We start from the raw sequence: 25677 nt of genomic DNA on the forward strand, positions 1-25677 counted from the left end.
TATAAAGTAGCGCAGAGGGTTAATATGCCAGCTGCAATGGGTTTAATTTTTTTTTTTTTAAATATACAAAAAAAGCAACAAAAAAATAATAATAAAAATAAAACTGTAACCCTATTTGGGGGCCCCATCAAATGGGGTTCCCCTTTACCTACCTGTGGTATAGGGGTGCAAAAGCAGGGCCTCCAAACGTGGGGGGCCCTAGCGTTCTCCATGGGGCTGAGGGAGGCCTGTATTAACTCCATGTGCTTGGGAGAATGAAATGCTGTGCAGCAGCTGGCTCCACCCTTCTTCCTAGCAAGGCAGCCCCACCCCGATGCACATGGTTGAGAGCTTGGAGAATGAGGGTAAAAACCTGGAACGGATTCCAGGATCAGATATCTAATGTATTGTATATATGTATATATTTATTTAAATTAGATTTATTTTGTTTTTTCAAAATGTTATGTGATTGGTGATATATATATTTATAATCACTGTAATCATGTGGTATTATATGGCCTATAAATGATGCTGTAATATGTGTAAATAATATTTTGAGAGGTCTGGAACCAGTTCCTTAGAGCTTATGGTATACATCAGCGCCACCATGTGGTCTTTTTTGATAAACATCTCAGAGTAATTGAGAAATATAAACATTAGGGTGGTCATTACAACATTGGCGGTAAAAGGCGCTTACCGCCGTGCAGAAGACCGCCAATACACCGCCGCGACCACGGAATTCCGCCACAGCTATTATGACACACATCTCGGAATCCGCCGAAATTCAGACACCCACACAATTCCGCCACACCAAAGGTCAGTGTAAAGTGGCGATAACAAAACCTCCACCTCCATGCCAACAGAAACACGCCCATGCTATTACGACCCACGAATCCACGCGCCGGTCTTTCAAACGCGGTATTCCATTGGCGGTACAAACTGCTGCGCTCAAAATACACATACATCTCTAAAACACCGCCACATTGGACAATTTCAAATACACACACCTGATACACATACAAACACCACTCCCACACACCCAACACAATATAAAACACACACCCACATCACCCACAAACCCCCACGACCAAAAATTAGAGACGAAGGCCAGAGACACAGCATAGATCAGACAATCCCACCACACAGAGGCACACAACACCATCACCAACACAACATCCACGCACAAAACACCACACACCACTACACATCACCACACACATCAACACTCACACCGCCCCACACACCCCACCCCATGGCACGCCAAAGCTTTTCCGAGGAGGAGCTCCGGGTCATGGTGGAGGAAATTGTGGAGCCACAGCTATCACAGGTGCAGCACACATCAATAGCCAGGAAGATGGAGCTATGGCGAAGAATAGTGGACAGGGTCAACGCTGTGGGACAGCACCCAAGAAATAGGGAGGACATCAGGAAGAGGTGGAACGACCTACGGGGGATGGTGCATTCAACGGTCTCCAGGCACAACATTGCGGTTCAGCGGACTGGCGGCGGACCCCCACAACTAACAGCATGGGAGGAGCAAGTCTTGACCATCATGCATCCAGAGGGCCTCGGAAGAGTCGGTGGAGGATGGGACACTGGTAAGTCAAATCTTAACTATCATATCCCCCACCCTACCTGCATGCTATCACACACCCCCACCATCACACCCTCCCCTATCACCCCAAATCCTCTCTAATGTATTCATAACACAAACTACACATCCCAGCACCAAGCCCTGCATGACACAACTAAGCATGGACACCTATCACCTAAGCATGCCCACTGCACATACCCGGAACACCCCCCTAACCATCATCACACAAGCCCCCACACAGGAATGCCTGCACTGGGGTACACAAACACCCACCCATTGCACACCATCACACACACACATGCAATAATCGTGCTCTTATGCCCTTGCAGGAACACGAAGGACCGTCACCACACCAGAGGGTCCAGACAACACCACTCTACCCCCAGAAGAGGCCCACAGTGATGATAGCAGCTCTGCCCTACTGGAGCCTGATGACCAGCCCGGACCATCCTGGGCCTCGGGACAATTGGTTCCCCTTGCACAGGCACAGCCCAACACTGACCTTCCACCCTCTGGTAACACCAGCACAGCACCCACCCAGCGGGCCCAAACCTCCGTACCCAGGACAGGTCAATCAGCGGTGTGTACACCACTACAGGGAACCCAGGATAACCCACCACCCCAACAACAACAGGGACCTGGGGGCAGCGGTAGTGGGCACACGGTCCAGGGGACGGAGGCACAGGAACACAGGGGAACTGGGAGGGCTGCTGTGCGACAGGGGGCGGACAGGCCAAGGGAACCCACTCTCCACGAGGCCCTCACCTCCATCATGGTAGCATACCACCACTCCCAGGAGACGATGGTGAAGGTACTGGTCAAGTTTCAGAAGACCCAGCGCCTGCAGGAAGACCAGTATTTGGAGTTCAGGGAGGAGCTCAGGACCATCAGCTCCTCCCTGGGCACCATCGTTGGGGTGCTGAAGGACATACGGCAGACCCTGAGGGACACTGTGGCACTCCAAGGGGCCCCTGACACTAGCCAGGACGATGAACTGCCCACCACCTCTGCCGGTGCTAGTGGACAGGACGCCCGCCACAGGACCACCACACCAGCACCCCACCCCCTGCAGACGGACAACCACCATGCAAGCGGTCCCTGAGATCCAGGAACAGGACAGAGCAAGATGGCAAGACCCCTGCCAGGAAATGAGACCACCCTGATTGTCCCCCCACTGTCCCACTTTGTTACCCTGTCCATACTTGAACTGCCCCAGCTCCACTTCCTATGCCCATATGGGCAGTGCACCTGTGAGACTAATAGACTGGACTCTGCCATGGACATTCCTCCACCATCACCCATCCTCATTTTACAACCCCCTCCCATTTCTGAGCACTTCAATAAACACCCTTGAAACACAAAACAATCTGGAGTCAGTCTATAATTTGTTAAAATGTAATATCAATGACAGTGTCAAAATGCGTTGTGAGATGTAAAGGCAACATACCAATGTCACACATCAAAAGTCCTTGAAGGATGCAAGTAGATGACACACGTTGGTAACCACACCTGTGAAACCGTAATGGAAAGAAACAACCCAATTAACAAATAATCCCAAGTAATTACACACAGGATAGAGGAAGACGTGTGACAGTGAATGTAATGTTAAAACTGAAAATTTTCTCACCTGTGTGTCACTGGAAATATTGCTGTATGACTGACTCCCTGTTGTCGTTGTCTTCTTCCTCAGCTTCCTCCCCATCACTGTCCACAGGCTCCACAGCTGCCACAACACCGTCATCTGGACCATCCTCCTGCAGAAAAGGCACCTGTCGTTGCAAAGCCAAATTATGAAGCATCGAGCAGGCGATGATGATCTGGCACACCTTCTTCGGTGAGTAGAATAGGGAACCACCTGTCATATGGAGGCACCTGGCCTTCAGGAGGCCGAAGGTGCGTTCGATCACCCTCCTAGTCCGCCCATGGGCCTCATTGTAGCGTTCCTCTGCCCTGGGATTCCTCACTGGGGTCAATAGCCATGACAGGTTAGGGTAACCAGAGTCCCCTAATAGCCACACACGGTGCCTCTGGAGTTGACCCATCACATACGGGATACTGCTATTCCGCAGGATGTAGGCGTCATGCACAGAGCCAGGGAACATAGCATTTACCTGGGAGATGTACTGGTCTGCCAAACATACCATCTGTACATTCATCGAATGATAACTCTTCCGGTTCCTGTACTCCTGTTCACTCCTGTGGGGGGGGGACCAGAGCTACATGGGTCCCATCAACAGCACCTATGATGTTGGGGATATGTCCACGGGCAAAGAAGTCACCTTTAACTGTAGCCAAATCCTCCACCTGAGGGAAAACGATGTAGCTCCTTACGTGTTTCAGCAGGGCAGACAACACTCTGGACAACACGTTGGAAAACATAGGCTGGGACATCCCTGATGCCATGGCCACTGTTGTCTGAAAAGAGCCACTTGCAAGGAAATGGACTACTGACAGCACCTGCACGTCAGGGGGGATTCCAGTGGGATGGCGGATTGGTGACATCAGGTCTGGCTCCAACTGGGTACATAGTTCCTGGATTGTGGCACGGTCAAACCTGTAGGTGACGATGACATGTCGCTCTTCCATTGTCAACAGGTCCACCAGCGGTCGGTACACCGGAGGATTCCGCCATCTTCTCACATGTCCCAGCTGACAGCGCCTACGAAGGACAACAGCGACGATAAAGTCAATTTTCATCCAGGTATGTACTCACAGTTACACAGAAGACGACACCAAACACAAAACCCTTCCTGTATGTGTATTGAGTGTAGGCCTAGCTCTGTGTGACGCAGGAGTAAATGAAGCCATGTGGGCCCCTGAAATGTCGGCTACCTGACCTCTAAACTGGGACAATGGGATTGTGGGGTAACTGCGCTGGCGTTGCACACCGTCGCGGTAGGCGGTCGTAGACCGTGGCGCAATGCTGCATTGGTTAACATAGGACCCTATGGGTCCCAGGAGCCAATGAACAGGTGCGCCGGTGGTGATGATACACACTGCCGCGGACGTCACCACCGCGGACGTCACCACCATTTTTTATCTGTTCAATCACTAGATACCTGACCTTCGACAGGAGAGGACCTACACTGCAAGTGCTGCTGTGACCTCGGTCTGGAAGCGACGATGGCTGCTGCGTCTGGGGAAAGGGCCCCTGCCTTCACTGCTCAGGAGTTGGAGAAACTGGTAGACGGGGTCCTCCCCCAGTACACGCTACTCTACGGTCCTCCAGACCAACAGGTTAGTACACAGGGAGCACGTTGTATGGGCTAGGCCTGGGTGGAGAGGGCTGGTTGTAAGAGGGAAGGGGGCAGAGTTCAGGGAACATTAATGCATGTGAATGAATGGGCTACATGGCTTGAGTAGGGAGGGGGCCACTCATTTCGACGGTGCAGTTGGTAATGACTTTTTGTCTTCCCTTGTGCATGTCATGTAGGTCAGCGCCCACCAGAAGAGGGACATTTGGCGTGCCATCGCCAAGGAGGTCTGGACACTGGGGGCCCACCAGAGACGGGGCACCCACTGCCGGAAAAGATGGGAGGACATTCGCCGCTGCAGCAAGAAGACGGCGGAGGCTCAGCTGGGGATGGCCTCCCAACGTGGGAGGGGTGCCCGTCGCACCATGACCCCCCTGATGTTCCGGATCCTGGCGGTGGCCTACCCAGAGTTGGATGGGCGCTTGAGGGCATCACAGCAGACACAAGGGGGTGAGTACACCCTCATTCTGGGGACTTTGCGTGCAGTTGAGGGGTCTGGGTGTGGGAGGGGGGCTGTGGGTTTCCCTAGGTCAGGGCGACTTCCATAGGCTAGGCCCCTCCGTAATGTAGGCCATGTGGCACTCTACCCCACCTCAGTAGAGTGCCAAGTACAGGTATAGTTGCCCCTGTGGCATCCATGTGTGCAGATGTCCACCATAGCCATGTAGACCATATCCCAGGAATTGCATATGCAGAGGCCAGGAGCACGGTGTAATGCAGGGGGCTGCTGTGTCTGTCTTGTCCGCCAACGGTAGCAGTATGCCATGCACTCAACCTGTTCTTCTTCTGTCTTCCCCCCCTTTTTGTGCTCTCCCTGTTCTTTTGTGCATCAGCATCATCAGGCGGAGGTACAGTGGCACCGGAGCACGAGGGAGCTGCATCCCACATGGCCATGGAGGGCCACACCGCGGACTCAGAATGCACCAGTGGGACGGAGGGCGAGGGGAGCTTCACTTCGGCCATCGGATCACCAACTAGCGACACGGACTCGTCCGCCGATGGGGGCTCCCTTGTGGTGGCGGCACCATCTGTGCGCCCCACTTCTAAAGGTACAGCCGCCACCTCCCCTACCAGCACCGCCCTCCCAGCAGCCCCTCAGCGTTCGCCCCGTGCCCGCTCACCCAGGAGGGTGGGCATCACCTTTGCCCCAGGCACCTCAGGCCCTGCCCCAGTCACCCCTGCTGCCCTCAGTGAGGAGGCCATTGACCTCCTCAGGTCACTCACTGTTGGGCAGTCTACCATTGTGAATGCCATCCAGGGTGTAGAACGAGAGTTGCAACACGGTAATGCATTCCTGGAGGGCATTCATTCTGGTCAGGCTGTCCTTCAGCGAATCCTGCAATCTCTGGCCTCAGCACTGATGGCAGCCATTGTCCCTGTGTCTAGCCTCCCCCCTCCAACGTCCTCCACCCAGACCCAATCACCTGTACCCCAGCCCATCCCAAGCACACCTACAGACCAGCATGCACACAAGTCAGCACACACAAGTAGCTCAAGCAAACATAGGCACCACACAACCCACAGGCACTCACGCAAGCCTCACCCACATACAGACACAGCAACATCCACTGCCTCCACTGTGTCACCCTCCTCCTCGTCTCCCTCCTCCCTCCCAGTCTCGTCTACACACACACCTGCATGCACCACATCTACAGGCACCATGAATCGCACCAGGACACCTAGCACCACAAGCCGCTCACCTGCACTCACCACCTCCACTGCCATTTACACGTCCCCTGTGTCCTCTCCCAGTGTGTCTGTGACGCCCCCTCCCAAAGTACAGAAACGCCGGCAACCACACACCCAACATCCATCCACCTCACGACAGCCTCCAGTACCTGTACCTGCACCCAAAACACCTAAAGTGACACCTCCTACAACCACCTCCTCTTCCTCCACTCCCAGACCCCCCTCCAACTACCCATCCCAGTGTTCGTCAGAAACTGTCCCTGTGTAAAGTTGACCTTTTTGCCCCCCCCCCCCTCCAATTCATCAGTCCCGTCGTAGCACCTCAGCCAAAAAGCCTCCAATACCAGTGGTGCCTGTTTAAGGTATGTGGAGTGCACCGGCCACCAGGGCAGACAGTATGACCCGGAGCCAAGGCACTGGCAGCCCACCCCCTGTAAAGGCTCTGAAATTGGAAAGTGGACGTAGGGACCGTGTGAAGACTCCTGGTGGGAAAACAACTCAAAGGGGTCCCAAGGGGATTGGAGAGTCAGCTGTGACTCCACCAAAGGTGGGGAAGGACCAGAGGAAGTCTGCCCAGCCTGTTGTGAGTCTCACGGTGGAGAAGGGCGCCATCATTCCCGGCGGTCGAGACGCCACCGCCAGCACCGTCGTCACTGGTCCGGAGACCACCGCCAGAGTCATAGCCCAGGAGGGCCCAAATATCGTCACTGGTCCGGAGACCACCGCCAGAATCATAGCCCAGGAGGGCCCAAGTATCGTCACTGGTCAGGAGACCACCGCCGGAGTCAGTGCCCAGGAGGGCCCCGGCTGCCACAGCCCCGGTGCGCTATGAGGGAACGTCATGCCACACACCAATGCCCAGTCCAGAGAACGTCATGCCACACACCAATGCCATGGCAAAGCACCGCTGAACAGGGCAAGCACCGCCATGGCAAAGCACCGTTGAACAGTCCAGAGACCGCCATGGCAAAGCATCGCTGAACAGTCCAGAGACCACCATGGCAAAGCACCGCTGACCAGTTCAGAACCGCCATGGCAAAGCACCGCTGAACAGTCCAGAGACCGCCATGGCAAAGCACCGCTGAACAGGGCAAGCACCGCCATGGCAAAGCACCGCTGAACAGTCCAGAGACCGCCATGGCAAAGCACCGCTGAACAGGGCAAGCACCGCCATGGCAAAGCACCGCTGAACAGTCCAGAGACCGCCATGGCAAAGCACCGCTGAACAGGGCAAGCACCGCCATGGCAAAGCACCGCTGAACAGTCCAGAGACCGCCATGGCAAAGCACTGCTGACCAGTCCAGAACCGCCATGGCAAAGCACCGCTGAACAGTCCAAAGACCGCCATGGCAAAGCACCGCTGAACAGGGCAAGCACCGCCATGACAAAGCACCGCTGAACAGTCTAGAGACCGCCATGGCAAAGCACCGCTGAACAGTCCAGACACTGCCATGGCAAAGCACCGCTGAACAGGGCAAGCACCGGGTAAGAATGAAAAGACCGCCACATCAAGCATCCTTATCCCATGTGCATCTGGGACAGTGACGGGACAGGAACTTTCACGGGGAGACTAATCCAGTCTGGCCACCAGTCCCCCTCCAGAGCCACTGGCGGATGTTATGTACTTGCAAAATTGTGGCTTGGCACTCCCCAGGATGGTCCAGTGGGCAACCCACCCACTGTAGAGATTTGAGAGACTGTGGCTTTGCACTCCCCAGGATGGCACAGTGGGCACACCAGCCACTGCTGAGACTTGAGAGACTGTGGCTTTGCACTCCCCAGGATGGCAAAGTGGGCACACCAGCCACTGTAGAGACTTGAGAGACTGTGGCTTTGCACTCTCCAGGATGGCACAGTGGGCACACCACCCACTGTAGAGACTTGAGAGACTGTGGTTTTGCACTCCCCAGGATGGCACAGTGGGCACACCACCTACTGTAGAGACTTGAGAACCTGTGGATTTGCACTCCCAGGATGGCACAGTGGGCAAACCACCCACTGTAGAGACTTGAGAGACTGTGGCTTTGCACTCCCCAGGATACATCAATGGGCATGGAGCCCCATCGTGGATCTGGCTTTGCAGTCATCCGGCTGAGGTGCCCCCCCTTCCCTTCCCCCTGAGGTGCCCGTAGTATTTCTATCTGATGCCCCGGCAGTGTTCTCTCCGATTGTGGCCAGGTATCTTTTGTGGGCCTGGCCCATGCATTTTTGGACTAGTGGTGCACGGACATTGTTATGTGCATATCTGCACTACTTCTCGTAATGTATATATTTCTGGCTGATTTTCTTATATATCTGTATATTTTTGACAGACATGTATATTGATACATTACAATGTTTGAACTGATTTTGCTTTGTCTTTGCATTCTTCCGGGGGGATTGTGGGTTGTTACTGTGATTTTTGTGGATGCATTGGTGTGTATGTTGTAATATGCGAGGGTGGGGGTGGGGGTGGGGGTGGGAGTGTTTAGTGGATGTCCCCCTAACTTTTGCCTCCCCTATGTCGTAGGTGCAGTACTCACCGTTGTCTTCGCCGCCGCCGGCCCTGGTGTTCGTAGATGAGTAGGAAGAGAAGGGCAGGTAGGATTTGTAATTCCGGCTCCATGGTGTCCTCGTTCCTCGTGGGATGTGTTCAGGTGAGCGTTTTCCCATTGCAAAAGCTGTTTCCGCCGTGTTTTTATCCACGGTGAATCCACCCCGGAAAAGGTGGCGGATTGGTGGGTTGTAATACTGTGGGCGGTACATTGTCTTCTGCCTGTCTGTTGGCGGTGACCGCCGCGCTGCTTGTCTGTACCGCCGTGGCGGGCGGTGTGTTAAAGTGGCTGTCTTTGTTGGCGGTTTCCAACAGGGTCATAATTCCCTTTTTTTGTCCGCCGGCCTGTTTGCGGTATTGCCGCACCTTTAACACGTCCACCAGGGTTGTAATGACCCCCTAGGTTTTTTCTGGCTTGCACTTTTGAGAACCTGTGTATGGCTTTCAAGGATACTTAACAGCTGACATCATAAGCGAGAATGTTTAAAAGGAATTTTATTTTTAAATATATATGTAAAAAAAAAAAACTTGAATGTGACATCTGTATTAGTATATACCTCTAAAAGTGTGTGTATACCATGATAATTAATAAGGCTTACAGTCATGAGGATAGGTAATGCTTCAGCTACTATTTAACGGTGTGGCTACCTTGCAAATATGAATGTAACAAAAAAAAGCATTAGGGGCTAAAACTCCTCTTTGTCTCTTCTGTATGTAGGATCCTCAAGAGCCAACACTGTCCCCAGAGGAAATGGAGGCAATGCAACAAGGTATGTGTATCTAGAGATTTATATATCAGAAATCCGTGTCATCGGCCGTCCTAAACAAAGATGTCTTGACTGTTATTTTTTTATTTTACCATTAGTGGCTTCCTATGTGTTTGTGTGCTTCTACAGGTTATGATGCAGAACTACAACTTGCGGTTGGTGCTCTGCAGCTTTTGCATTGCCCAGGTACAGCTCTTAACTACACTGCATGAACAGTATTAAAGGCTATGCCCAGTACCGCAAACAATTCTACAGTAACTACCTGTGTACAATGGTTTGGACATTGTGACAGCGTAACACTTACAGCCATAGACACACACCATCCTGTACCATTTAGAACCTCTGACGGGGACCCTAACCAGTGCAATAAAGCTAAAATAATGTGGTTGTCCTTAAAGAACTGCAAGAAGAAGCTGCAAAACCCTGAGCTACACGCCGTGCCTCTAGACCTGTCTTTTAAAAATGTTGTTAAGGCTCAGCCTGTCCCACCTTGCCCAGGGTGTTTTAATTGTTCAACGCTTGAGGAGTCTAATATTGTTGGGTCTGTCAGCGCCCTAGTACCGTCAGCCTGTATAACTAGCCCTCCCTGTTTACATGACACATGCATGGAAAACGATAGCCCCATAGAGGATCCATATTCTGGGTGTATAGGACTTCTAAAGGCAGAGTTCTGAAGCCACAGCAACACCATGTGCCACTTGTAATGCTCCCCCGATGGGTTGCAATCACCAGAGTCTCAATCACCCGCACCCAGACACAGCGCTTCATATACATCAGAGGCTTTGAATTATTAAGACCAACATTTTTCCTCCCCATGTCTGATGTCACCAATTACACCCACTGGAGCGTACAACCCCACCAGCCCGTCACCAGGTGCCTGCGCACAATGGTCTTCACCATCCTCCTCAATATACCCTGATAGCAGTACAGGATGTAGTGGTTCACAAAATCAGAATTTTGGAACACCAAATAGCGATGATCAGGCCTCCCAAGCACCAGGGTGTTCACACTTGGGGCCTTTTCTTTTGACCAGTCCCAACCCACCCATTCAAAAAGGGCTTAGTGCAGTTAACAGTGATCAGACCCCCTGGGTGATTATGGGTAATATACAGCACACAGCTAAGGTAACACGTAGCGGAACAAAATGTGGCGCCCTGACCCCCATCAGAATTTTGGAAACATACCTGAAAGAAATACAACAGGTCGTTAGGAAACTAAAATCATGTCTGAAGCTCAAGACCTCAAAACTGGGGAAGTCGGGGGTCGAAACTGGGCCCTCCAGACCATCCCAGAGAGCGTCAATCATGCGGTTAGCAAGGTGTAGAAGGGAGGTGGTTATAGCTTGTGAATCAGCCACAGCAGACATAGACAATATATTGGCGTGACTAGGCAACCATGTACCCCTATGGAGGGCCCTATCTGCTTATTATAAAAAGGGTGTCCGCAGGTCTAAATATAAAAAGAAGACGCAGGCGGTACTCAGTAAAGCTCCATATGTTTTACAAGCACTCAAAACCAAAAAGCTGTGAGAGACAACCCCCAACTGTTTAAAAATCTTAAAAGTAGCACCCTCAGTACCTAAAACACTCACCATAAGGCCCCAAAATATTAAGTTAGGAGAGAATATAGGCATTTTCAGGTCCTCAAAGGGTAAAGTTCAGAGTCGGCTCAATCCCAAACATCCTGTATTAGGTGAAATGGCAAGGACCCCTCCTGTAAATTCAGCAACTATTGTTCAAATAGGCTGTGGTCGGTTGTTTAAAATAGCTGGGCTTGTAAGAAACAGAAGTGGGCTAATAGCGCTAGAAACCTTAAGCTTTTAATAAGAAAATTAAAGAAGGCCAGACTAAGCGTTACAATGAGGCATAAAAATACTCCAACAACGAACAGTAGTCAACTACCACCGGATGATACCTCCAGCCCACGATGGTCTTTAAGCTGAGGATTCAGAACCGGTGTTTTTGGAAAGTGCAAGAATGTACAGTCATACTGTAGAGAGGTTTAGCGCTACAGAGCACTGTGAGGAGTTTAGGTTTGTTAACCTAGACCGTCTAAACTCCTCCGATCAGGGTGTTGTAGCTATACACCAGGCCGTACAAACGCTCATAGAATGATTGTTACACGTGTGGGGCCTAAGGATTTCTTCCAGCTGCGTTTTCAGGACAGGGTCTCAACATTTCTCCTTTCACCAGACTGTCGTCTCAAAATGTGTTTGATGTTGTGACGTTTCTAGAAAACCTGTCTTTTACAGAGCAAGGCTGAATTACTGGCGTATGGGACCTTTAGTGGTACTTCCAGAACCTTAAAGAACGTCATGTACAGTAAAATCATCGGCAAGAAATATAGATGGTTGCTCGACTTTAACACCGGAGCCACCAATATGTGTCTTAGCTACCCCAGACAACGTCATTATGTCTATGGCAGCGGCCGCTCAAGAGGCACTTCAACTACCGCCCGACAGACTGGTTGGTTTTGGACACCTAGGCCTTTTTAAGAACCATTTTGCCGTTACGGAAAAAGTTCTGTACCACAGCGGTCCTTGGAAATACTTCACTACAAGACCGTTTATGTGCTACATCACGAAAACCACTTTTACGGTATAGTCAACCTGAAGGGTTTTCTATGCACCAAGTATGTGTGTGAGCATTGCTACCACATATACAACAACCGGGCCAGACACCAGTGTGAAATGTACTGTAAAATGTGTCAGAGGGTCAGGTGTGTTGACGACGGCGCCCAGAAGGTGAACTGCTCGACGTGTAAGATGCTTTGTTGGTTGCAAGACTGCTTAAACGTACACATCACCTCGCACAGTGCGTCTGTAAATCAGACTCTCTGGCTTGCGGATGCTACAAGGCAAACGACCACGATTGTCAAGGTATGCCATGTCCCAGGTGTAAAACGCATTTTATAGCCGGAATAGCACACAATTGTTACTTGCTGAAAGGCTTCCCCCAGAAAAAAACAGAAGACTACATCGTATTCGATATAGAATGTACGCAGGAGGCGGGTGTTCACCAGCCTAACTACATTTACGGCCATCATCTTACAGCCGATGAAAACTGGGAGTTTGAAGGCCGGTCGTGCGTGAACAATTTCTTCAACACGTTGAGGCAACCAAAATACTATGAGCATACAATGCTGGCTCACAACTCGAAAGCGTACGACTCGTTCTTTATTCTCTGGGACCTGATTCGTGAAAAGCTGGCTGCGGAGCTCATAACCCAGGGTTCCAAACTGATGCTGTTAAAGGTTGTGCCTTTTGAAATTAGGTTCATAGACATCTTGAATTTTCTGCCCATGAAGTTGAGCAAAGCCTTTGGTTTTGAAGGATATAAAGGTTATTTCCCCTCACTTTTTTAACACATGGGCTAATCATAATTACAGCGATCCTATGCCTCCGCCCAACAGTTAGGGCGTTGAGTACATGATGCCGTCTGAAAAAGAGAGCTTTCTACAGTGGTACAATGAAAAACGTGAAATTCAGTTTCATTTTCAAACAGAGTTGAAAGCTTACTGTGAGCCGGATGTCATGATCTTGCGAAAAGCGTGCAACCTTTTTGAGAGACATTGTGGTGGAGATGACAAAACGGGTCAGGGGATTATCAAAGCCAAATCCTGTAAGAGGAAAGAATTCATGGAATACCTAGACCCATTTAAGAACATTACGCTGGCTTCCACGTGCATGCCTATTTATCAGCACATGTTTTTAAAACCTGAAACCATAGCTCTAATACAGCCTGAATTCTATAACAGTAAACAGAAACGTTACTCCACCCCGTCTAATCAGTGGCTCATGTACGTCTCAGAAAAAGAGAACATCTTCATTCAACACGCGCTGCAGGGCAGCGAATACCGCTTGGGGCGCTACTACTGAGACGGTTATGTGTTAATTAACGGGGTACCAACCGCCTTTGAGTTCAACGATTGCTTTTACCACGGGTAATAGACTGCAGGGCACCACGTTTGAACATCTGCATTGTCATACTCTGTAAAAATCTCAGTATATTGAAAACAGTGGCTTTGTTCTGAGAACCTTCTGGGAACACGAGGGGTTAGATGAGCTAGCAAAAGATGCAGAAATTGGCACTTTCATTAAGAGCGGGCAGTTACCAGCACCGTTGGAACCCTGCAATGCCTTATTCGGCGGTCGTACAAATGCCATACAGCTGTAACGGGTCGCTGGTGAGGGTGAGAAAATACACTACTACGACTTCACCAGTCTGTATGCGTTTGTGAACAAGGGGAAGTTGTACCCGGTGGGGCATCCTAGGATCATATAACTTTAAGTCCCTACACGAGTACTTTGGTCTCGCTAAGTGTCAAATCCACCCTCCGCGGAAGCTTTACTTCCTGTTGCTTCCGTACAGAGTCAATGGCAAGCTGATGCTCCCCCGTGTCGAACATGCGCTGAAAGTAAACAGACTTGCAAGTGTAGACTTAGTGATGAGCAAAGGCTACTGGAGGGGATATGGTTTACCATTGAGGTGCAGATGGCCTTTGAGAAAGGGTACCAGCTCAGTAAAATACTGGAAATTTTGTACTTTTCTTACACCACAAGCCAGCTCTTTTCTTAGTACATCAACTTGTTTCTCAGAGACAAACAGGAGGCAACGGGGTATCCTGACTGGTGCGTTGATGAGCCCTCGAAGCAAAAGTACATCGATGATTACCAAGCTTACAAGGGTATTACGCTGAGACCTGAGTTCATTAAAGTTAACCCCGCCAGATGCCACTTAACTAAGCTCTATCTCAATTCCTTGTGGGAAAAATTCACAGAGCGTACCACTTTGTCAAACACATCCATCGTCACAGATCCAGACGATCTTTTTAAGTATCTATTCGCCCCGTCTTATGACGTGTCCAGTTGTGAATTTATGAACGATGAGACGGATGTTCTATGCTGGAAATACGTCAAAGAGCACCCCACAACGTGTAACAATATAAACATCTTCATAGCGTGCTTCACAACCGCTCACGCTCGTATAGAGCTTTACAGTTGTTGGATAAGCTTCCGGATCGTTTTTTGTACCACAAAACCGACTCTGTTAGTTTTGTGAGTAAAGAGGATGATGAAGATCCTCCGCTGGGTGATTATCTAGGGGATGTGACCAGCGAGCTCAAAAAGGATGAGTACATACTCGAATATACCTCCTCCGGACCCAAGACCTATAGTAACCAATCAATAAATCAATCAGTAAATTTCTGAAGCGCGCTACGTACCCGTTAGGGTTTCAAGGCGCTGAGGGGAGGGGGGGTAGCTGCTATTGGTCGAAGAGCCAGGTCTTGAGGAGTCTCCTGAAGGTGAGGAGGTCCTCGGTCTGGCGTAGGGAGGTCGGGAGGGAGTTCCAGGTCTTGGCGGCGAGGTGGGAGAAGAATCTGCAGCCGGAGGTCTTGCGTTGGAATCGGGGAACGATGGCGAGGGAGAGGTTGGCAGAGCGGAGTTGGCGGGAGGGGACGTAGAAGTTGAGTCTGTTGTTCAGGTAGGCGGGTCCGGCATTGTGGAGTGCTTTGTGCGCGTGGGTGAGGAGTCTAAAGGTGATCCTCTTGTCCACGGGGAGCCAGTGGAGGTCCTTCAGGTGGTGGGAGATGTGGCATCGGCGGGGTACATCGAGGATCAAGCAGGCGGAGGCGTTATAGATGCGTTGGAGTCGTTGGATGTCTTTTGCTGGGATGCCTGTGTAGAGTGCAGTTGTCGTAATCAAGTCTGCTACTGACGAGGGCCTGGGTCACCGTTTTTCTGGTTTCCGTCGGGATCCACTTGTAGATTCTGCAGAGCATGCGGAGGGTGTTGAAGCAGGAGGAGGAGACTGCGTTGTCCTGTTTTGACATGGTGAGGGCAGAGTCGAGGATGAAGCCAAGGTTGCATGCGTGGTTGGCTGGAGTAGGGGGGGGTCCAAGCGCAGTGGGCCACCAGGAGTCGTCCCAGGCTGAGGGGGTGCGTCCGAGGATGAGGACCTCAGTCTTGTCAGAGTTTAATTTCAGGCGGCTGTTTCTCATCCACTCGGCGATGGATTTTAATCCCTCATGGAGGTTGGCTTTGGCGGTGTGTGGGTCATTGGTGAGGGAGAGGATGAGCTGGGTGTCGTCGGCGTAGGAGAGAATGCTGAGGTTGTGCTGACGGGCCAGTTGTGCGAGGGGTGCCATGTAGATGTTGAACAGCGTCTGGCTTAGCGAGGAGCCTTGGGGGACGCCGCAGATGAGGTTGGTGGCTTCGGAGCGGAAGGGTATGAGTCGGACTCTCTGGGTTCTGCCGGAGAGGAATGAGGAGATCCAGTTGAGGGCTTTGTCTTGTATTCCGGCTTCGTGGAGACGTGTTAGTAGGGTGCGGTGGCAGACCGTATCGAAGGCAGCGGAGAGGTCCAGGAGGATGAGGGCTGTAGTTTCGCCATTGTCCATTTGCTGTCTGATGTCATCTGTGGCAGCGAGGAGCGCAGTCTCGGTGCTGTGATTGCGTCTGAAGCCTGATTGGGAGGGGTCCAGGATAGAGTTGTCTTCGAGGTAGTGGGTGAGCTGGGCGTTGACGATCTTCTCGATGACCTTCGCTGGAAAGGGGAGGAGGGAGATCGGGCGGAAGTTTTTGAGGTCGTTGAGGTCAGCCTTGGGTTTCTTGAGGAGGGCTCGGATATTGGCGTGCTTCCAGCTGTCCGGGAAAGTCGTAGTATCGAAGGATAGGTTGATGATCTTTCGGAGTTGGGGAGCGATGGTGGAGTCGGCTTTGTTGTAGACATGGTGTGGGCAGGGGTCTGAGGGGGATCCTGAGTGGATGGAGTTCATGGTCTTTCGAGTTTCGGCGTCATCTACGTGGGTCCAGGTGGTAAGGCGTCGGCGTAGGAGGAGTTGTCGGGGGTGGGGTCTGGCGGAGGTGTAGTGTTGAGGCTGTCGTGGATGGCGGCGATCTTCTGGTAGAAGAAGGTGGAGAGTGCGTCGCAGAGTTTCTGAGATGGTGGGACGTCGTTGACGTTGGCGCCGAGGTTGGAGAGCTCCTTCACGATGCAGAAGAGCTCTTTGCTGTCGTGTGCGTTGTTGTTTAGGCGTTCTGTGAAGTGGTAGCGTTTGGCGAGTCGGATAAGTTGGTGGTGCTTGCGGGTGGCTTCCTTGTGGGTTGTCAGGCTGTCGGGTGTGCGTTCGAGAAGCCATTTCTTCTTAAGATTCTGGCAGGTGCGTTTGGAGGTGATGAGTTTGTCTGTGAACCAGGCTGCTTTTTTCTTTTCTTGGTTGACGGTGGGCCTCTTGAGTGGTGCGAGGGTGTTGGCGCAGTTGAGGATCCACTGTTGGAGGTTGATGGCGGGGAGTCCAGGTCAGTAGGGTCGGTAGGCGGGTTCTTGGCGAGGGTGCTGGTTAGTTGGTCTTCGGTGACTTTGCCCCAGCGGCGGTGCGGCCGTAGTGGGGTGCGGTGGTGTTCGGTGTGTTTCTTGAATGTGAAGTGGACGCAGTGGTGGTCGGTCCAGTGGAGTTCGGTGGTGTGGCTGACGGAGATGTGGTTGCTTGCAGTGAAGAGAGGGTCTAGCGTGTGGCCGGCGATGTGGGTGGGTGTGTTGACCAGTAGTCTGAGTCCAAGGTTGGAGAGGTTGGTGGCCAGTGATGCGGTGTTGGCGTTGTTGTTGTTCTCCAGGTGGAAGATGAGGTCTCCAAGGAGGATGTAGTCCGTTGAGGCGAGGGCGTGGGTGCTTGCGAGGTCGGCAATGGTGTCACTAAAGGGGGCTCTTGGTCCTAGAGGTCGGTATATGAGAGTTCCTCTGAGGGTAGTGTTGGGGTCCGTGTGGATCCGGAAGTGAAGGTGTTCAGCTGGCTTGAGGGTGTCATCCGTGTGGGTGTGGATCTTGAGGGTGGATTTGTGGACGATGGCTATTCCTCCACCGATTCCGTTGGTGCGATCTCTTCTGGTGATCTTGTAGCCGCCAGGGATGGCGATGGCGATGTCTGGAGCCGAGGAGTCGTTCCAACCAGGTTTCGGTCAGGAAGGCTACATCTGGGGCGGTGGTGTCGAGCAGGTCCCAGAGCTCGATGGCGTGCTTTCGTGCGGAGCGTGTGTTGAGGAGGATGCAGTGGAGGTGGTTGGTGTTGGTTGTAGCAGGCTTCCTTGTTCTGTTGCAGGTGAAGTTGCAGGTGCGGCAGGAGAAGGGTCCTTTGGTGTGCTTCGGAGTGGCCTGGAAGCAGGCGGTGGAGGAGCCAGGGTTGAGGGTGAGGAGTTCGCTGGCTGAGTAGCGAAGACTGGTGGTGCGGGGCGTACGGATCAGGGGGGGTGGCGCAGCGCCAGCCATTAAGAAGGGAGGGGGGAGGGAGGAGCAGCTGGGAGGCGGGAGGGAGCGGCGAATGGGGGCGCGAGGGGGGCGGGGCCACAGGGAGGCAGCGGCAGGGGAAGCGGCAAGGGGGAGCGCCTAAGGGGCGAAAACCAGGTAAGAAGGGCACAAAAGTGACAATAAAGCAAAAGTCAAAAACAGTCACAAATACGGTAAATGGCACAAAGTACACGCGGAATACAGCAATCAGAAGGGGCACAAATGGGGGCAAGAGCGCAAGGAGGCAAGGCACTGAAAAGTAAAGACACTTACAGATACGGCGAAGCTTACCAGAGCCCACTAGACACCAGGGATGAGGCGCAGGAGGATGCCTGCAGGTGGAGGAGGGCCTCGAACGCGCTAGCAGCAGCGTGGGCGGGGGTCAGGGGCACGAGACAGCAAGGTGGTGCTGCGGACGTGGGGGGCGAGCTCTAGACCAAAAACAGGTCAGAGGTCGCTCACCCTCGACGCGCAGCGCCAGCCATTAAAAAGGGAGGGGGGAGGGAGGAGCAGCTGGGAGGAGGGAGGGAGCGGCGAATGGGGGCGCGAGGGGGGCGGGGCCGCAGGGAGGCAGCGGCAGGGGAAGCGGCAAGGGGGAGCGCCTAAGGGGCGAAAACCAGGTAAGAAAGGCACAAAAGTGACAATAAAGCAAAAGTCAAAACCTCTAACAACAGGGTTTGCATTAAAGTCAAAGGTATCACTTTAAACGTCGGCAATAGGGTTAAAATAAATTTTGAAAGTCTGAAGGGTCTGGTGCACGAGTAAATCACCGTAGCATAGTCAGATCCAAAAAAAGTGGGAAATTACAACACAACCGTTGTCTAAAACCTTACGAGTAGTGTTTGATAAACGGGTCCTGACCAAGGACTACAAAACACTACCGTACGGTTATTAAGAGACATTAGACGGGCGAACCCCGACAGCTATGGACACAAGACTGGAACACCCATTCGCCTTCATTTTAGCAGGTCCCTCAAATAGAGGTAAAAGTAATTTTATAAAGAAACTGTTAGAAAACGCTCCCGGTGTTTTATCTCAGACCCCATCGTATGGTTTTATTCCTGCTGGCAAGATCTTTACACTGAACTATCCCTAAAGTTCCTACACATCCGATTTATAGAAGGCATCCCTAGTAATCTCAATGATGACGACTTGTTACCTAAACACCTTGTAAACATGGTCGTTGTGGAAGATCGAGAGGGCTTTTACTCAATATTCACATCATCGTAATCTGAGCAAATGCTACATCGTGCAGAACTTGTTTTACAAGGGTAAGAGCAGTTGTTCTATAACTCTCAATACCTTATACCGGGTCTTATTTAAAACCCCCTGCAACAAGCTTCAAATATCAATTATAGCTAAACAGATGTACCCTGGAAACATGCAGTTTTTCATGAAAGCTTTTAATGATGCTACCGCAAAACGCCACGGCTACTTACTGGTAGAGTTAAAACCCAATACTCTAGAAGACTACATGCTACGCACCAGTGTTTTCCCACCTGACCTCCCCATCGCTTACACGCCTAAAACAATCCTCAGAGCCTATAAAAAGACCCACTAAAAGGACTTTTATAACGTTTACACTCTAAACCTTGTAATATAAGATCTGCTACCATGTCTGCGCGGCTGCGGCGTAATTTAGACCTCGTAAAAATGCTGGTCACAGCCAGTCCCCTGAAAAGAAAGGCCTTCCTGTGCGCTGCTTAGGGCGATTTAGGGGTGGCCATTTCAGAAATAGCCCAAAACACCCTAAAAGATAATGTCCCTATATCAATGAGCCAGTTCTGTGTTCTGAGGAAGAAGCACCACATTATTAAGAAGCTCAGCAATAAAAGGGTGTCACTCCGTTCTAAAAGGAAACTGGTCAATCAGTCTGGAGGTTTTATAGGGGCGCTGCTGGGAATAGCTATACCCCTAATGACAGGGCTCCTGTCGAGGACCTGATGGAGCATGCCCAAAAAATTTACCTTCTGCCCCGCCAGCAGTTGGAACAGTTGGGCCCTTCTACCACTGAAGTCGGGACATATGCAGAAACGAGATGCAGCGCTTCGACGCTGAGATCAAAGCCATTGTGAACCGAACCGATTTATAACCACACGACAAAGCAGGGCTTTACTCAGGAGCTCTTCAAAACTTTTTACAGTATTACAAACAACTAACCTCTGAAAAAAAACAAATTGACTCTGTATATCCCCGACACTGAACAGCCACCAGCAGCCCCAGTAGCACTGCAAGACGACCCAGGGCCCCCAGCCCCCATGGACGTCGTTGTTGAAGACCTTTTAAAAAATATAAGTCAGAGGTATAGAGGGGTGGCGCAAACGCTGCTCGGTGAAATGACGGTTACTAAAGATCTGACCTCTTGGAACGACCGGGGTGAATTCATTTACAAGTTACAACCAATTGCTGGATCACACATGTACAATCTGGTCAGAGGTCTCGCGTATAGTAAAACACTATCGACACAAAACGCTCTTAGAGGATGGGAGCAGTTCCTAAGTGCTGCTGCGTAACTCAACATTCCCTCCATGATCATCGGTAACACCGACCACAGACGTAGGCTTGAAAGTTTGAAAGATCCAACGCCTGATGTTTTTACCATGAGTCCCACCGTACCAATGTTGCCTTTCTTTCCACAGCTAACACTGTCTAGGAGCAGCGACTCTCTACATATGGAGTCTAAAAAGAGACTGTTTAAAATGAACACTTGGCTATTGCTCCATGTTATCTTAACATTTGAACTGTTGTACAGTTTTGTTAAAAGGTTTGCATTTCGAAAGATTTTTGCTTCATTTATTTCTTTACCCCTGTAAATGTTTGTGGTGAAAACTGTTTGTAATAAACACTTTTAACTTTTCAACAGTTGTTAGGCATCTTTTTTTTCTTCGAAAAATGGTTTTAAAATGTGTGGTGGTTGAAAACAAATGCATAGTCTGAATTCATGTTTAAAATGTTTTTATTGTGGATAACCATCAGTACAAATAGAGGCGTTACAAGGCCTTACACTTTTGACAAACACCATATTCCGGCTCATATTTATACTTTTTGACGCAAACCAGCGCCGGTGCTGGTTTGCGTCAAAAAAGTTACCGCTAGCTAACGCCATTCTTACGCGCCATGCGGGCTCCTTATTTAAGGAATGACATTAGCCGGAGCTGCGGACTGGTCACAGTAATAAAAAAAAAAATTACTCATACCAGGCACCGCCGGCGTAGGGGAAAATGGGGGTTGTGCGTCAAAAAATGGTGCAAGTCATGTTTGAGGCAAAAATCGTGCCTCAAATGGGACTTGCACCATTTTTTGATGCACAACCCCCATTGAAATGACTCCTGTCATGCCCCCTTTCCCAATGGCCATGCCCAGGGGACTTCTGTCCCCTGGACATGGCCATTGGGCACAGTGGCATGTAGGGGGGCCCAAATTAGGCCCCCATACCACTTTAAATTTTTTAAAAAAAATACTTACCTGTACTTACCTGGGATGGGTCCCCCCATCCATGGGTGTCCTCCAAGGGTGGGCGAGGGTGGCAAGGGGTGTCCCGGGGAGGCAGGGAACGGCATCTCTGGACTCCTTCCATGGTCAGAGACCATGGAATCAGGCTGTGCGCCGTTTTTTAAGGCCCGCCCTCTCCTGTGCGTCAAAATGACGCAGGAGTATAAATAAGGCGCACAGGCATTAAAGTCATTTTTTGGACGGGAAAGCCTACCTTGCATGTCATTAACGCAAGGCAGTTTCCTGCATCCAAAAAATGACTCATGCGGAGGAATTTTGACATCCGCGGGCGTCAAAGTTTAAATATGGGGCAAGTTTGCGCTGAATCTGCATTCGGCACAAAAAGAGTATAAATATGCCCCTCTGTTTTAACAACGCTCGACATAGTCCTTGTGTTTTCATTCACATATTTCATAACAATACCATCATTGTTTACTAGATCGGCGGAATACAGATTAAAAAAAATTCTAAACTTCATACCCTCAGACATTTCACTAATAAATTATATACAATGTTCCCCACATGTGATAGCTAGAGAATCATGTACACGCAGCTTGTTATACTCAACCGTGGGTGCTGTTTTTTTTTTTACATATTTGAATATCGGTTTTGTATAAATGCTATGCTCGGGGAACTCCGCTATTCTGTCAAACACTATAACCTTGTCTACATCCAGAAACAGAGCCGCCCAATGTGTACCATCCTTGTAATGCGGGTCGGTGTTAAAGACTAGGATGCGGGGTCTTTCCGGGCCTATCTACCCTGGTAGCCCATCGCTAGGTAAGTATTTTTTAGCGGATTTATCCCTGCTGCAGAAGTCACGTATCTACAGTGTCCATTTTACAATCTTTTAATGATAATCAAACATAATCTGTCAGGCGTGATTAATTTGAATGACGGTTGAATACAGAGAATACAGCCATGTTCACGTTGGTAGCCAGTGCCTGTGTAAAGCATATTTCAGCTTTTAGATTTCTGTTTTTGATGAAGTTGTAGCGGTTACCGGCTTCCATGTCAGGAGTCAGGTAGAACACAAACATCGTGTAGCTGCCCTCATACCTCTCTCTTGAAACAACGACTCCTGAGCCACACAGATGTTTCCCCATTTTTGAGACCAACCCGAGATATTCCCTGGCAAAATTGGATGTTCCAAAACTCAGGGTGAATGGTTTTGCGGGGATAACAGCTCCCTCATGGACCAAAGCGGCGTAGTTGATGTCGTAGTGCTTGAAGTTGAAAGGGTTAGAGGTATAGAGCCCGCTAAAAGCTGTATTGTCCACAAACCCTATGATGATAAGTTTTGGGAGCTGCCCCAGAAATTGATTTTGCTGCTGCGTTAATCTAGTACCGGCGAAGATGCTGAATATCTTCAGAACCACTCTTTCAATAGCGTACTTGACGTTCGATAGTTGTAAAGCTTCGGCATGGGCTAGTCTGATGCTCGGTGACACTCTTTTTACAAACAGGCTTGCAGACAATATAACCAGTTTATACTGCTCTGCATCGCCGCTGATGAGACAGAACGTGTTCTTGTTGCAGTTGAGTTTGATCTTAAGATCTATACCATTGACGAGTAGCTTATCTTTGAAGAAAAGGTCTGAATGCATATGCCCCAGGAGGTCAAACCGTCTACTGCCGGCAGCAAAGCTGGCTCTTTTTTAAAACCATTGTTGCCACCGTCCTACGCCATGTCCTCAAAATGCACTTGAGTATCTTTGTAGAAGAGCCCCGCTGAAAGCAGTGTGTCAAGGGCTTTGCAATTGTAATTTAGAATACTCTTTATGTAGGCCCTGTAGGCGTACATGTTATCATGTTACATGTTATCATGACGAGTCAATCGTCCAGGTTAATGTCCACTTGATTAAACATGGTTGCGACGGGGTAGGCGATCGGTTCCACTTTAGCATCAGCCTCAATGTTGGCGCAGTTCGCTTTGGTTATTTTGCAGACGAGGTGTAGCAGAGTGTTGTTGAGATCCAAATACATATCCGTGGACCCCGACACATAAAACTCTATCGCCGCCAGAGGAGTCAGAGCGGCTAGAGGCGAACCTTCCATGAAAAATCTGTTCTTGATGCTGGTCTGTGTGAGTTTAAGAGAAAACAAATTTAGCTCAGATTTGGCGCATTCACCCGAGGCGCATTGTACGAAGGCCATGATAGCTGATTTAAAAAATATTCGCACTAGAGCATGTTCTCTTTTTCTTCTTCTTGGAAGCTCTATTCTGTCTTACAACTCTTCTTTTGTGTGGGCCTTTTGAAAAATTCCTTCGTTTTTTATAGGGCATTGGTGGGCCCCTACGCCTCAAAGCCCTTCGCCTCCTCTTAAAACCAGCACGCGCCTTGTACAACAACCCAGCTCCTTCTTGGGGCTGTTTGTTCATGCGCTCAGCGACAGCTGACGTTACAGAGACCACAACATCATGGGCTATGTTTGTAGCAGCCACTTTAACCTGAGGTTTTGCGATTTTGTACCCTCTTCTTAAAAAAAGGCATGGCTCTTCTAAAAAAACTCCGAAAGAAGCCCCCCAATCTGGCCCCGTACATAACAGGGGCCCCTTGAAAGTAGGACAGCGGTCCTCCATAGCCAACCTGAACTCTATAATAGTTCCTGTACGTAGAGGGATCGCCATATTTTTCACGATGACCATGGCAACTGCCTAATAGTCACCATCGCGGTGCAGCCTTAAATGAAGCTTAACAATAACTTTCCCGTATTTAAAGGCCGCTGGCTCTGACTGATCATCGTAGACCATGATGGTTAGAGTGTCAAAATGTTTTTGGGAAATTGCCACATAGTCAGGTTTGTGATGCTGTACATTAACCATTGTGTTATTTTGTCCCTTCACCGGGACCCATCTCAAAAACGGCGAATAACTATCCCCGATCCTCTGAGGTTCTACGAAGTCTCTATACATATAGAGTGTATAAAATCCTCTCTTCATTTGGGGACACGTAGGGTCTGGATCCACCTGTCTTTTCAAATGTTGTATGGCCCCTAAAACCCTTTGAAATTTACTGGTACAGGTAAACCTGGTATCGAGCGCTGGGTCTTTAAGAAACACTTTTCTTCTAACGTTTTCTGACACCAGATGTATATTCGGATTCTCTTCAACGCCTGCTATGGCTCCGTTGATGACATCGACCACTGCCGCAACGGTGGTGTAATACCCACGTGGGAAACTCATGGGGAAGCTCAAGAAGTCCAGAGAGCGCTTTATGATAAATGTAGCTTTGTGCTTTGTAAATGTATTCCACGCTTTAGGGTACTGTATCTCCGTTAGGGCCACCTCCCGGGACCCTTCCAGGCCCACCGGTTTAGCCAGTTTCACCATATAGTTAGAAATCTGATTGTCGGGGAACATATCTTTCGAGGCGTTGGACGGTAGCATAATATAAAAAGGTGAGGTCTCCATCTAGGCGCTTACAGCACGACCTCACACCCCGTGCAGTGAGCTGTCCAAAATCCAACTGTTAATTTTCTGGGGCCATCCCCACCATTTGTCCAGCACCTTTCTCTTTGTTCCGCTGCCTTTCCTTTTCAGAAACTTTTCAACCCTGTACACCATGTTCGTATCGTAGGTCACCTTTTGTAACTCTTCGTTGTAAAAGACACCTGTTACCATTTCCCCGTCGCAGTTCTTCAACTTGTAAATATATACCCCTTCGTTAAGCTCTGCACTTTCCACTATGAATATCTCATCGCTAAATGTCTGTTGGTAGCCTTTGGTGAAGACGCCCTTCAACTTTGAAACCCTGATGTAAGGAAATGCCTCCTTGGCATGGTTACCCCCTGACTTTTTGCCCTTGCTGATGCTAAGTTATGATTTGAAAGTGGGCTGGGGCCCTGCTAACCAGGCCCCAGCACCAGTGTTCTTTCCCTAAACTGTATCTTTGTCTCCACAATTGGCACAACCCTGGCACTCAGGTAAGTCCCTTGTAACTGGTACCCCTGGTACCAAGGGCCCTGATGCCAGGTAAGGTCTCTAAGGGCTGCAGCATGTCTTATGCCACCCTGGGGACCCCTCACTCAGCACATGCACACTGCTTCACAGCTTGTGTGTGCTGGTGGGGAGAAAATGACTAAG

The sequence above is a fragment of the Pleurodeles waltl genome, chromosome 4_2 (assembly GCF_031143425.1).
Source record: "Pleurodeles waltl isolate 20211129_DDA chromosome 4_2, aPleWal1.hap1.20221129, whole genome shotgun sequence".
In the NCBI taxonomy this organism is placed as follows: Eukaryota; Metazoa; Chordata; class Amphibia; order Caudata; family Salamandridae; genus Pleurodeles; species Pleurodeles waltl.